General features: G+C 50.0%; 1 long non-coding RNA gene across 3 annotated transcripts in view; it reads right to left on the minus strand.

Annotated features, from left to right (window-relative positions):
• Positions 1-556: 556 nt before the first annotated feature.
• Positions 557-12,170, minus strand: part of LOC115894356 — a 31,449-nt gene continuing 19,835 nt past the window's right edge. For all 3 annotated transcript variants that reach the window (XR_004054469.1, XR_004054468.1, XR_004054470.1), the window contains exons 2-3: positions 11,976-12,126; positions 557-1,190 (exon numbers count right to left, since the gene is read on the minus strand). This is a non-coding gene — a long non-coding RNA (uncharacterized LOC115894356). The remainder of the gene's footprint in view (positions 1,191-11,975; positions 12,127-12,170) is intronic.

Raw genomic sequence — 12,170 nt, forward strand, 5'->3', positions numbered from 1 at the left:
AGCCCAGGGCAAGAGACACCTTATGGACTGGGGTGCCCCTAGTGAGGCCCCGGCTGGAAGAGGAGGGTCGGGAAAGGGTAAGACCAGCACAGCCCTAAGCCACTCTGCCAGCCCACCTTGGCCACTTCCCCACACTGCCAAGGTCAAGGCCACCCTGGGAAGCCGGTGGGAAGAGAGCAAAGGGGGACCCAGGGGCCTTCCAGGGTGGCATGGGGAGGTTGGAGGGAGACAAGGAGGTGCACTCCTCCGTGGGCATGAGACCCGCCCTACGCTCAGAAAGGCCCCAGTTTGGTGTGATGCTCTGCTGTTGCTGTCCTGAAATTCCTGGTAATTTTGAATGACGGCCCATGTTTTTCCTTCACACTGGGACCCTGCAAATTAAGTAGCTGGCTCTGTCCCCACCCAGTCCGGTGGTGGAGTCTTCTCTTCATTCACATGCACGTACACGCAGACACACATGCTCCCTACTACACACCACGTACACGTCCGTCCACAAAAACACATTCCTCCACACTACACACACACACCCTGCACCTGGGAAACACGCACGGCACCCACAATCACGCTACAGTTCTCAGTGCAAAACAGCTGAGCAATTGTGTAACTTGCACATATAATTCAGATCCCATCTTTCATTTCATGTATTTATTTGCACCCACATTTACATCGAGTATTAAAATCCTATTTATTTGAGGCACCTGCTGTTTGTTAGCCTCTGGGCACACTTGCTGCTTCAGAAGACCAGGCAGGTCCCCATGGCCACGGCTTACAAGCTAATGAAAGCAGGATCTAGATGTTTAACAGCCAAGTGTTGAAGAGTTTAAGACCCATGGATATATGCAGGCTGACCCACTTACTGCACCCCGTCACAACCATGCTGCTTTGAAAGGAGCCAGTCTCTAAGTGGGTCAGCCTGCCTCCTGCTCCCTGCCACCTGGTGAGGGCAGGGACTGAGGCCTCCATCTCCCGACCCCCCAACCCCTCACCTCTGGCCATGGCCGCCAAGATGAAGGCCCTCCCATTTGCCTGCCCCTCTCCTGCACGACTGGGGCCCCCCACCCATCTGAGGCCCCCGGCCCAGGGTTGGCGTATGTGTGGGGTTGGTGGCACAGCTCCTCCGAGCACCGTCCCTAACCGCATTCTGCTTCCAGCGTTCTGCATCAGTAGGCTTATGGCACCAGATCTTCAAACTGAAAAGAGACATGAAGAGGTGAATTTTGGACAAAAATCTGGTCAGAAACTCAGATCAAAGTTGGGTAGGCTTTGACCAAAGCAAGGTACATTCAGAAATCCAAGGCACCTGCAGTTTCCTTATCCCCAAACCTAAAGCCCCAGATCACCCATGCCTGCTCCGACCATGCGGGCACCACCCAGCATCCACAGTCAGTCATGGCCAAGGGCACCCGGGCAGGACAGCCTGACCTTGACTGGACCTCCATCTTCGTCCCTGCCAAACCTCCTCAACATGAGTGTTCCTGCCACATGCCTCACCCAGTAGGCCAGTGTCGCTGCTGAAGGACGGAGCTCTCCTGCCTGCAGAGCCCTTCCCCAGCTTGCCACTGTTCCAGAACCTCTCCTTCCCGTTTGGGTCTCCCTCCTACCCTGCTTTGCCCCTAGTTCAGAACCCCTCTAACCGAAGTGGCCCAGCACAGCTCACCAGCCAAATCCAGTTTGCTGTCAGGAGGCAGCAAAATGCTTAATGCGAGTCCCAACCGTGGGGGGTCCTAGAGGTGTTTGGGGAGCAGTGGTCCTGGCCCCAATGCCATTGCAAGCCTCCAGGCCTGGGGTCAAGGCCAGGACCAACCAAGAGTTGGCGAGAGCACGTTGCTGACTAACTCCTAGAAGTCCACTTTGCCAAAACTGGTTCTCTCCTGTTTTTATCTTTCAATCAAATATGAAGATTACTAAGATGTCCTGAAGGCCTTCTCAGTCGCCTCCTCAGGGCCCAGCCCTCTGAATTGGGTTTCTGCCTTTTTCCCCAATTGCTGGTGCCCCCACCCTAGACCAAGCCTTCATCCCTTCCTGCCCCATCCCTGCCACGGAGGCCCAGGGCCCTGCCTGGCAAGAGAGGCTGGCTTTAAGGCAAGACCCTATGCAGATTCCCTTCCTCCCATCCCCTCTTCAGGGTCCCCTCCACTTAACTGAGGTTGGGAGTGGGACTTGTAACACAGGTCCAGACAGCTTTGGGGACATTAAGCCACTTTGGACAAACACCCCTGCAATTAGTGAAATATTCAGGCAATTAAAACATACAGATTGGGTAATCTCCAACTACAAGTGGGCTTCTAATGACACCAGGAAACTTGGCTTAGAGCTGAACACATGGAGGGCCTCTGTCCAACTTAAATACCTCAAAGGCAGCTTCGAAATAATCTGGAAATAGTTTGAATTGTCTCTAATGATTACTAGTATTGTGAGCAATTAAAACCTATCAAATATCCTCAGCGCAGGAAGTTGAGTCTTTTCAATCAACTGCCAACCTAGCTTTGCTCCTAACATACAGAAGATGGGGGGCGGCGGCAGACAGGGGGTACCTTCCCTCTGGCATGTCAAAGTGATCCAGAAGATGTGGGAGAGACAGGAGAGGGAGAAAGGGAAAAACAGGAGAGCCCTTACATGTATAGAAATCTCCAGGCGGCTGGGTGCACCATCCACACACATTTATTGAGCACTATTGTGTGCCAGACACCATGCTCATGGCTGTAAATTAGTGTCAGGTACTCAGAGAGTCCGTGGCATAGACAGGAATGGACAATGCCAAATAGGTGGGCTGATTCAATTCCATACATACTTACTGAGGCCAACGCTGCCTCACTTTGAGAGATGAATCAGACCTGTGCCCTACCCTCACAGAGTTCACAGACGAGTGAGAGAGACGGACTCAAACCCAGCTACTCAGGGATGAGCACAGGAGGTGCAGGGCATACTGGAGGCTTCCAGGCAAGATGGTAGCCCAAGGGGCCTCAGGCAACTCCCCCAAGCAGACATCAGCCAGTGTCACCAGAGAAAAACAAACATGAAAGGAGTATTACAGGGGAAACCCGCAGTAGCCCTGAAACCAGGGAACGAGGGCATCCACAGACCAGAATCTTGGATTAATTTTTGTTGCTAAAGGCAAACCATCTGAGGGGGATGTGGGTAGTGAAGGTCCTGAGAATAAGTCAGGGCTCGTGGACACACAGGATAGGACGTCTTGGGGGGATTGGGATAGTCTCTGGGTAAAATGGAAACTGTGTCTGTGAACACAGAAAAAAGACTGGGAAGAAAGGCACCAAAACAATGACAGTGGTTATTTTGGGGTAGTAGAATCATGAATGATCTTAACTCTCTTCTACAGATATTCTGTAAATATATCCTCTAATAAGAAAAAGTTATTTCAAATTAAGAAAACTTGTTCTTGCCATTTTCTGTAAGCTTAAAATTATTTCCAAATAGGCCAGGCACGGTGGCTCACACCTGTAATCCCAGCACTTTGGGAGGCTGAGGTGGGTGGATCACCTGAGGTCGGGAGTTTGAGACCAGCCTGGCCAACATGGTGAAAACCTGCCTCTACTAAAAATTACAAAAATTAGTCGAGTGTAGTGGCAGGTGCCTGTAGTCCTAGCTACTTGGGAGGTTGAGGCAGGAGCATCACTTGAACCCGGAAGGCAAAGGTTGCAGTGAGCCAAGATAGAGCCACTGCACTCCAGCCTGGGCGACAGAGTGAGACTCCATCTCAAAAAAATAAAAAATAAAAATAATTTCCAAATAAAGTTTTTTAATAGGGAATAAATAGGAAACTTCTGTACCTTTCACTCAGTTTTGCTGTGAAATCTAAAACTGCTCTAAAAATAAAGTCTATTAAAATTTTAATAAGTTTTTTAAGTTTTTTAAAAGGTGCTTTCAAAACTGGTACATTGAACAGGCATGGTGGCTCACACTTGTAATCCCAGCACTTTGGGAGGCCAAAGTGGGCAGATCGCTTGAGGCCAGGAGTTCAAGGCCAACATGACAAAACCCTGTCTCCACTAAAAATACAAAAATTAGCAGAGGATGGTGGCATGCACCTATAGTCCCAGCTACTTGGGAGGTTGAGGTAGGAGAATCACTTGAACCCAGGAGGTGGAGGTTGTGGTGAGCCGAGATCACACCACTGCACTCCAGCTTGGGTGACACAGTGAGACCCTGTCCTGGAAAACAAACAAACAAACAAACACAGAATACTGCTCCATAAAATAAGATTGGCGATATTAATCATTATTAAAGCTGGGAAATAGATCTAAGAGGGATTATTTGAGTTTCTCACTACTTTTGGGTGTGTTTGAAATTTTTCCATAGTAAAAAGTAAATAATAAGTAAGCAAAGGCTCTGTGCCAAGACCCTCCCCAGCCTAGTGTGCTCAGCTCTTGGAGCACTCCTGGGCAGTCTGCATGGGCCTGAGTCTTGGGCACTGGAACCCCTAGTCGCTGGGGACAGGCAGTCCCGACTGTGGCTCAGTGTCCCTAGTCCCCTATAGCACGGGCCTCTCCCAGGGCAGCCACTCCAGCCTTGCACCCTCCCACCTCGTGTCCCACTCTCCCACTTTGTGTCCTGTACTCTCTTTTCCTGAATCTCCAAATTCTCACTCTCCATGGGTTCCCTGCCCTTATCCAAATCAGCACGCATAAGACTTTCACATCATAAAAAAGAAAACCCTCACATGATCCTGAATCTCCTTGGTCAATGACCACTTGTCGCCTTCCTTCCCAGACAGTTTCTAGAAGGGTCGGTCCACACTCACAGGGCCAAGGTGCCCAGATGCCCCGCTGTGGGGCAGGTGGAGGCTGAGGCCTAGCCTGCACTCCTCTTGCCAAGCCTATGGGCCACAACAAGGGGCTGGATCTGCCTGGAGGAAGGGGTGCCCCTTTCTAATTTGCACATGGTGCGGCGTGGTCCAGGGCAGCCTGCTTACACTCTGCCTCACGGTGTTACCTCCATTCACACACAAAGCCCCACCGCCCTCTGCCGTCAGCCTTGCCAGGGACATCGGCGGTTCCCCGAAGCTGCAGTCTGGCCCTCTCAGCCTCAAGGACTCCGACCTTCTGAAGCCCTCGCACTGCTGCTTTCCTCCTAGGTCTTCTCTGCTCCTTTGGTTTCTGTGGCCCAAGTTTCTGGGTCTTCACCACTACGACCACTCCCCTCTGTCCTTTGTGGGTTCCTCTCTCCCTGGATACTCACAGATGTGGCTCCCTGAGGCTCTGCCTACAGTCCATTCCCCCTCATTCTGTACACTCTCCAGGACAGGGATGCCCCGCTCTGCACCGCTTACCCATTCTCTCCCTGCTGCCCCAGCTGCCCACCTGACATGTCTGCCTGCAAGTCCACTTTCAACAGTGAACGTTCTCTCTTCTCACCAGACACCCTCTGCCTCCTGTGTTTTTTGTTTGTTTTGTCACCTAGGCTGAAGTGCCGTGGCTCCCTGAAGCCTTGACCTCCCGGGCTGAAGCAATCCTCCCACCTCAGCTCCAGTTCCACCTTAGAAGGGATCACAGGTACGCACCACCACATCTGCCTAATTTTCTTAACTTTTTTTTTTTCTTTTTTGGTAGAGACAGGGTCTCCCTATGTTACCCAGGCTGGTCTTGAACCCCTGGGCTCAAGCAATCCTCCCACCTTGGCCTCCCAAAGTGCCAGGATTATAGCCATAAGCCACCACACCTGGCCTGCTGTGTTCTTTATCTGGCAATGACACTGCTATCTAGCCAGCCCTCAGAGTCATAGACACAGGGGCCTTCCTCACCTCCGCCCCTTTCTCATGGCCCCACCTGGACTGGTGGGTCACCAGTGCCCTCAGCTCCTCCTCCTGAGTCTCTCCCACCTCCATGCCTCTTCACACCCTGGCCTCAGGACACCCTGCTAAGGTCCACAGTCATCCTACACGTCTCCTTGCCTCCTGCCTCCTCTCCATTAATCCACCCTCCTCAGGTCACCAGAGTCATCTTCCAAAGATGTAAGTCTGCTCATGCCATTCTTCTGCTCAAAATTCTCCCATGGCTCTTCATCCCAAAATAAAATCTTGACATCCAACAAGACTCATGAAGTCCGCCTCCCTACTTCATGCTCTACGTACACAAAATGGCGTGTAGTTCCCCAAACAGGACAGGTTTTCTTGTACCTTTTCACAAGCCACTCAGCCAGGTGAGCCCTCTCCACAGCCCTGTTCTCCTGGCAAATGCTGAGAACTCAACTAAGACACTACCACCTCCAGGAAGTCTCCCTTGATTTCCCTAGCAAACTCAGGGTCTCCCTCCTCTAAGGTACTATCACGAGGGACTGCCAGGCCCAGCTTCTCTCCGAGTTGCAGCACTGGTACAGTCTAAGCATGAAAGTCCTGGTGTTTCTGGGCCTTTGGTCTCATCCATAACCTGCATATCCTCTAGCCCAGCCTGTCCTCACCCCTTTCCCGTGAAGCACTGCCGGATCTTCCTCAGCAATTGCTTCTGCCTCGATGGCTCTGAATGTCAGGCCTGGCAGTGCTGTCTTTAGCTGCAGATGAGCCACATTCAAAGTTGCCCTTTTCTGGCCGGGCGCAGTGGCTCACGCCTGCAATCCCAACACTTTGGAAGGCCGAGGTGGCAGATCACCTGAGGTCAGGAGTTCGAGACCAGCCTGGCCAACATGGGGAAATCCCGTCTCTACTAAAAATACAAAAATCAGCTGGTGTGGTGATGGCTACTCGGGAGTAATCCCAGCTACTTGGGAGGCTGAGGCAGGAGAATTACTTGAACTTGGGAAGTGGAGGCTGCAGTGAGCTCAGATCATGCCACTGGACTCCAGTTTGGGTGACAGAGTAAGACTCTCTCTCCAAAAAAAAACAAAAAGTTTTTTACTGTGCTCATAGTAAGAAAGACATTTTTCATCATAATCCAGTACACATATGCATGAAAATACATGTAGCTAAAACAAAATGTATTTACTATGCAGTAATATATTCTGGTATTTTCTATTTGGAGCCACTTCTTTTTTAACTCTGGTAATGATACTGAAAACTAATCTCCCAACCCACTAATTGATCCCCACCTACTATTTGGAAAACTGCTGTAGCCAGTAGGGATCACTAAAGGCTCCCAGCAGCGGATCAACGTGATTAGAATAGCACGTTAGGACCCTGCCTCTCAAATGTTCTACGGCTCAGGATCTGTTTTGCAAATTTCCAATCTGTCACGTACTTTACTATTTAAAAACACAGTAAGAATGAATTCTCTGAAGGTAAAATAACAAAGATATTTAAAAATGCAAGCCTAGATTCATTATAATTAGATTCAACAGACAGTATGGGGTGCTAAGAGCATCAGGTGCAAGAACATTTGGGGAGGCCGGAGATGTGAGGCTGCTTTGTAAGGCTTTGTGAGGAAGACCACAAGCCCTTGACAAGCAGCCACGTCTGCCCTGCCAATCTCTGTCCTGGAGCATTTGAACTTGCATCATCTGGGGGAGCTTTGCTGAGGAGAAAGGTGCCTCTGTGCAGTCTTTTGCCTTGTCAAGAGGGCCAGGCTGCCTAAATTCAACTCCTGACTCAGCCACTAACTGGCTACAAGCTGTGGATAAATGACTTAATTCTTCCAAGCCTTGGTTTCCTCCTAGGATTGTCCTGGAAGATTAATCAAGCAATCCGTACCATGGGGCTTAGCCTAGTGCTGCACCTGGTTACACTCGACCCTCTTGCTCACGTGGCTGTAATTTGGTTGCTGTCCTCTGGGTTTTGGGGTTTTCTTTCTTTACTTTTTTTTTTTTTTTTTTTTTTTGAGATGGAATCTTGCACTGTCAGCCAGGCCAGAGTGCAGTGATGCGATCTCAACTCACTGCAACCTCTGCCTCCCGGGTTCAAGAGATTCTCCTGCCTCAGCCTCCCCAGTTGCTGAGATTACAGGCGCCCACCACCACACCCAGCTAATTTTTTGTATTTTCAGTAGAGATGGGGTTTCACTATGTTGGTCAGGCTGGTCGCCAACTCCTGACCTTATGATCCTCCTGCCTCAGCCTCCCAAAGTCCTGGGATTACAGGTGTGAGCCACCGTGCCCGGTCCCCCCCACCTTTTTTTTCAAGATGGAGTCTTGCTCTGTCGCCCAGGCTGGAGTGCAGTGGTGTGATCTCGTCTCACTGCAACCTCTGTCTCCCGGGTTCAAGAGATTCTCCTGCCTCAGCCTCCCAAGTAGCTGGGATTACAGGCTCCCGCCACCATGCCTCGCTACTTTTTAAAAATTTTAGTAGAGATGGGGTTTCACCATGTTGGCCAGGCTGACCTCAAACTCCTGACCTCAGGTGATCTGCCTGCCTGAGCCTCCTAAAGTGCTGGGATTACAGGCGTGAGCCACCTGCCAGGCCTGCCGTCCTCTTGGTTTTCACATGTGTTCTGCAGTCTCTCCTTAGTCTTCCTCGTCCTCCCTGGTCCTTTTTCTTGGCCCCACACTGACTACTCAGGCCAAACCTTCACCCTTCCTCACTTCTCCACCTCCTGCTTGCAGAAGATGGCTTGCGTCCTACTTGGCAGAGAAATGGCGATCTCCCACTCCACCCTACCCCAGGTTTTCTTCACTCCTACATCCCTTTTCAGGGACTCTGTGCCTAGCCAGGCTAATCCTTCCACCTGAGGCCCCTCCAACTTCCTCAGTAGCCTCTTTCCATCAGTGATTCCCACCCTCTTCTGGGAATCTTTCCAAAGAGTCAAATCTCTGGTCACTCCTCATCAGCCTAAGGCAACCTGTCCAGTGGTATGCTGGTAGATGTTTAATTAAAAATGAGCTCTCTGGGGAAAATGCATGCATATATACACATACATACATTTATGATAAATTTTATTGACATAAAGGATGGCTAATAATTTACAAATAATAAAAAATATATACTACCCTGTATTGTAAATTGCACATAGCCATTTGGGTCTTACAGAATGCTTTCACTGATTTTTGCCAACCTGCTGAATCCATAGCCAGCCTACAGTTGTAACTGACAAATGAACGTAGTTCCAACATGAATGTTAACTGATATTTTTGTTTGTACCAACTAGCAAGAAAAAAGTGAAACCAGAAAGACAGATGTTGGAACTTCACTTTTTTTTTTTTTTTTTTTTTTTTGAAGAATGGGTTGCCCAGACCTTGGAGTGCAGTGGAATGATCATAGCTCACTGTAACCTCAAACTCCTAGGCTCAAGAGATCCTCCTGCCTCAGCTAGTGCACACCACACCCAGCTAACTTTTTTATTTTTTGTAGAGAACTGGTTTAGTTATGTTGCCCAGGCTGGTCTTGGACTCCTGGCCTCGAGCAATTCTCCCGCCTGGACCTCCCAAAATGTTGGGATTACAGGCAAGAGCCACTGCACCTGACCAGAACTTCACTTGTTTGTCAATGGTGTTAGCAATTTCTTTACTGAAGCAGAGAATAGTTTTTGAATACTGGAAGAATATTTGCTTCATTTTTCTGTGCCATTCACAATGCAATGGCCATTGGCAAAACATACATTTAAGTTTAATGTGCATTATTAGCATTTTCTCCATAACTTTCTTAAGTCTAGATAGTCAACCAAATAATGAATAAACCCCTGATTTGTGGTGGTTGCTGCCCATTTCTGTGGTGTAAGTATTCCCACTATGGCTGATTTCAATCCACCAATATGATGTCACTGAATGCAGACTTGGGGAAAAAGCACAGTAACACAACATTACATAGTATTTCTACAGGCATAATAGATGTACATAATCTTAAAAGAATAATAAAATATATAATTATTGCCAGGCATGGTGGCTCATGCCTGTAATCCCAGCACTTTGGGAGACCTAAGTGGGTGGATCACCTGAGGTCGGGAGTTCGAGACCAGCCTGACCCACATGGAGAAACCCTGTCTCTAATAACAATACAAAATTAGCCAGGCATGGTGGTGCATGCCTGTAATCCCAGCTACTCGGGAGGCTGAGGCAGGAGACTCCCTTGGACCCGGGAGGCAGAGGCTGCCGTGAGCCGAGATTGCGCCATTGCACTCCAGCCTGGGCAACAAGAGTGAAACTCTGTCTCCAAAAAAAAAAAAAGAAAAAGAAAAAAAATTATTAGGAAGTGATGGTTTTTGAAAATTTATTATTTTTGCCTTAATATAATTCATTTAATGGTAAGTTTATATAATTTAATTTTTCATAACGGGTGGGTTTAACCATTGGTTCATGAAATTCCTAAAGATTTAACAATCAGCTCATAGGAACTGTTACGATATGAGCACATCTGGATCTGAACCCCGACCCCAGCTCTGCCGTGAGCAGGGCCCTCAAAAGGCTCCCCAAACACCTGATGGCCCTGCCCAATGTATACTTTTCAGATCTGATCAGTGAAACGGAACTCATTTTCTTTCTCTCCAGTCTGGTCCTTTGTGGGCTGCCATGTTGGTGGAGGGCTTTGCCATTCACCCTGGGGTGGCAGGAGTTGTGGATGAGAACTCTGGACAGGAAGAAGGCTGGGATCAGAGGATGGTGATTTTGGAATTATTTAGAGCAGAGGTGAAATAGTTTTGGGTAATGACAATGTTGGGTGGGTGAAGAGTCCCTGGGCTGAGGAGGGCACAGAACCGTAAGGCTACGCTATTCCTGGAGGTCGGGGCATGGGCTGATGGCACGTTCACACTCCTGTTAAACATCTTCTGTCAACTAGCTTCCCTGCAACAAGTTATGTCTGACAGCCCTCCAGAGCTCCTGGGGCAGGGGTCCCAGAGCAGACTGTGGGTCACACGCCTGACAACCTCCCACACCCATACTCTTCTGGGATCGCTCCAGGCTAAGGTTGGATCCTCAGGCAGGAGGAAGGAGGATCAGCCTTGACCAGAGGCACAGAAAGTTACAAAGCCCCAGCCCCTCCCTTGAAGGGCAGAGCTCCTTCTGAGGACAGAGAAGGGTCTGGAGGGGATGTGGAGGCAGGTGTTTAATGAAGGATTTGACTGTATCTCATGGCGGTGATGCCTGGATGGAGGCCAGAGTGTCCTAGGTGAAGTGGGGGATTCTGAATGGAGCCCACAGAGAGCAAGAGCCCGGCCTGCAACCCACCTTTTCTTGCACGTCACCTAACTTGCCATCTGTACTGCTGCCCCTCGGCCTCCCTGCTGGTGCTGCTCCTCCCCCGAGAAGCTTCCCTGCCTCCTCCCATGTACTTCAGGAAATTGGTAAGTTTGGAAAGCACCCAGAATTACTTGAGGAAAAGACTGTAGCAAGTACTATTTGAATTTGCCAACAGACTTTACCACCAACTTCACTCGCCTAGGGAGAGAGGCCAAGTCCATGGGTTTCTCCCTGTGGTTCTGTGGCTTCACTGGGAAAATGTGGGCCTTGCTGAGCCATGGAGGAAAAAGGAGTGGAGTGTGACGGAGACAGGAGACAGAAGCCCCTCACAGTGCCCAGCGTGCTGAATGACGGGCCTCATGGCCACGTGAGTGGAAGGCCAGGCAGAGATGCTTGTTTAATGTTCCCTCCTCTTTCCCCCGTGGTCAGTGAATTTGCTTTGGCTGAACCAGGGATGATTTCTACATGGCCTTGAGGCCACAGGCATATGTAGACAACTGCACACCTCAGGGTGCAAGGGGTTACACCTGTCCCTTGCTCAAAAGTCATGGGAAGTTGCTAAACAGACCAAAAGAAGAACCAGCACGCTTACTGCTCTCCGTCCTCCCCTTTCCCACCCCACCCTCAGCTGTTAGCTCACAGAGGGTCAAAACAAGCAAGATAAAATCTGTCCAACTCACAGCTTCAAAGGAACACAAGTTAGACATGTGATCCAACCGCACCCAGCCTTGTCCCTCCCAGGTGTGTGGCCCTGGAAGGCCCAACCCTCCGGCCGCGTGGCCCATGTAGATGCCGGGTGGGCAAAGGCTTCCATTCCAGACCCAGTGCTGCCCTCCCATGAGATCCCAGTGTGATTTTTGGTCTTCCTGTGGTTCTCCTTGGAAGCCAGGCCCAGCTCCACAGTGCCTCCTCCTCATGCTCACCTGGCTCCCTCCAATCCGATCTGGGGCAGGAGGTGATGCGGACCACAGTCTTCATGGCAACCTCGACCCTGAGGGCCCAGAGTCAGTGCTGGAGCCACCTACCAGGAGTCACTTCCACAGCCCTTGAGGCTGAATGAGAGCCCTTGGGTTCCTGGATAGCGGAGAACACAACCCAGACATGGCCCTGGGTATGAA

Source organism: Rhinopithecus roxellana, chromosome 17 (genome assembly GCF_007565055.1).
Source record: "Rhinopithecus roxellana isolate Shanxi Qingling chromosome 17, ASM756505v1, whole genome shotgun sequence".
NCBI lineage: Eukaryota > Metazoa > Chordata > Mammalia > Primates > Cercopithecidae > Rhinopithecus > Rhinopithecus roxellana.